General features: G+C 39.1%; 1 pseudogene; it reads left to right on the top strand.

Moving 5' to 3' along the window:
* The first annotated feature begins 1979 nt into the window (after positions 1–1979).
* Positions 1980–2112, top strand: LOC133252246 (U4 spliceosomal RNA; annotated as a pseudogene).
* The last annotated feature ends 407 nt before the right edge of the window (positions 2113–2519 follow it).

Raw genomic sequence — 2519 nt, 5'->3', positions numbered from 1 at the left:
AAATTTCTCAAGAGGTAGATCAGGTGGTCTGGTATTCCCATCTCTTTCAGAATTTTCCACAGTTTATTGGGATCCACACAGTCAAAGGCTTTGGCATAGTCAATAAAGCAGAAATAGATGTTTTTCTGGAACTCTCTTGCTTTTTCCATGATCCAGCAGATGTTGGTAATTTGATCTCTGGTTCCTCTGCCTTTTCTAAAACCAGCTTGAACATCAGGAAGTTCACGGTTCACGTATTGCTGAAGCCTGGCTTGGAGAATTTTGAGCATTACTTTACTAGCGTGTGAGATGAGTGCAATTGTGCAGTAGTCTGAGTATTCTTTGGCATTGCCTTTCTTTGGGATTGGAATGAAAACTGCCCTTTTCCAGTCCTGTGGCCACTGCTGAGTTTTCCAAATTTGCTGGCATATTGAGTGCAGCACTTTCACACATCATCTTTCAGGATTTGGAATAGCTCAACTGGAATTCTATCACCTCCACTAGCTTTGTTCATAGTGATGCTTTCTAAGGCCCACTTGACTTCACATTCCAGGATGTATGGCTCTAGGTCAGTGATCACACCATCGTGATCATCTGGGTCGTGAAGATCTTTTTTGTACAGTTCTTCTGTGTATTCTTGCCACCTCTTCTTAATATCTTCTGCTTCTGTTAGGTCCCTACCATTTCTGTCATTTATCGAGCTCATCTTTGCATGAAATGTTCCTTTGGTATCTCTGATTTTCTTGAAGAGATCTCTAGTCTTTCCCATTCTGTTGTTTTCCTCTATTTCTTTGCATTGATCGCTGAAGAAGGCTTTCTTGTCTCTTCTTGCTATTCTTTGGAACTCTGCATTCAGATGTTTATATCTTTCCTTTTCTCCTTTGCTTTTTGCTTTTCTTCTTTTCACAGCTATTTGTAAGGCCTCCCCAGACAGCCATTTTGCTTTTCTGCATTTCTTTTCCATGGGGATGGTCTTGATCCCTGTCTCCTGTACAGTGTCAGGAACCTCATTCCATAGCTCATCAGGCACTCTATCTATCAGATCTAGGCCCTTAAATCTATTTCTCACTTCCACTGTATAATCATAAGGGATATGATTTAGGTCATACCTGAATGGTCTAGTGGTTTTCCCTACTTTCTTCAATTTAAGTCTGAATTTGGCAATAAGGAGTTCATGGTCTGAGCCGCAGTCAGCTCCTGGTCTTGTTTTTGCTGACTGTATAGAGCTTCTCCATCTTTGGCTGCAAAGAATATAATCAATCTGATCTCAGTGTTGACCATCTGATGATGTCCATGTATAGAGTCTTGTCTTGTGTTGTTGGAAGAGGGTGTTTGTTATGACCAGTGCATTTTCTTGGCAAAACTCTGTTAGTCTTTGCCCTGCTTCATTCCATATTCCAAGGCCAAATTTGCCTGTTACTCCAGGTGTTTCTTGACTTCCTACTTTTGCATTCCAGGCCCCCTAAGAGGACCACAAAGTGAAGAATTCTAGGCAGTCCCCTCTCCCTGCCTCCACAAAACAATGCCAGCTCTTATGCTTGGCACATCATTTACAAACGATAAGGCCACACTTTATACCTGATAGATAATATTTATAAAATCCTACTAAAAATATTTTGAACACGTAAAAGACTTACAATAAAGGGAGGTTTTCAACCGATAGATTTCACTGGGTTATAGAATGATTTTCAAACTCAAAGACTCCTGCTCTGTCTCATATAATAAGGATAAAACTTTTCTGGTAGGCCATGTGGCAGTGTGTTTCGAAAGCCTTGAAAATGTTCATATTTTTACATTTTTTTTATTTTATACTGAATTATAGATGATTAACAATGTTGTGATAGTTTCAGGTGGACGGCAAAGGGACTCAGCCGTAGATATACATGCATCCCTTCTCCCCCAAACTTCCCTCCCATCCAGGTTGCCAAATAACATTGAGCAGAATTCCCTGTGCTATACAGTAAGTCCTTGTTGGTTATCCATTTTAAATATAGTAGTGTAGCTTTGTGCAGTGGCAGTATCGTAGCTAATGAGGTTTATCCAAGGTGTGATTATTGCTAATTAAACATAGTAGTGCATACATGTTGATCCCAAATGTTTTCTGATTCAGCGATTTTAATTCCCAAGCATGGACTCGGGAGTCAGATTGCCTCCACCACTAATCAATCACATGATTTAGCCTCTTGGAACCTCAGTTTCTTCATCTCTAAAATGAGGGTGATAATAGTAGCTACCTGAAAAGCTAGTTGTAAGGATTAAATGAAATATATGTAATGCCTTAGAGCAGTATCCAGCATATGGTTACATACTATACGTGTTAGCTAAGTAAGTGATCAGAGATAGGAATAGAAATACATCTCAGTATTAGTTCAAACAGCAGAATTTTAGAAAGATGTTTATTAACAGGTAATGGGCTAAATATTTATGGTGCAGCCATAAGATATTAAACCACATAGCTACTTTAAAAAAGACTATGTCTTAGAAGAATATTTAGAGATTTGGGAAGATGTTCATCACATATTGTTAGGCCAAAGAAAACA

This window comes from Bos javanicus, chromosome 7, assembly GCF_032452875.1.
Source record: "Bos javanicus breed banteng chromosome 7, ARS-OSU_banteng_1.0, whole genome shotgun sequence".
In the NCBI taxonomy this organism is placed as follows: Eukaryota; Metazoa; Chordata; class Mammalia; order Artiodactyla; family Bovidae; genus Bos; species Bos javanicus.
The sequence above is the reverse complement of the archived record's forward strand: the minus strand, read 5'-3'. Positions and strand labels throughout refer to the sequence as shown.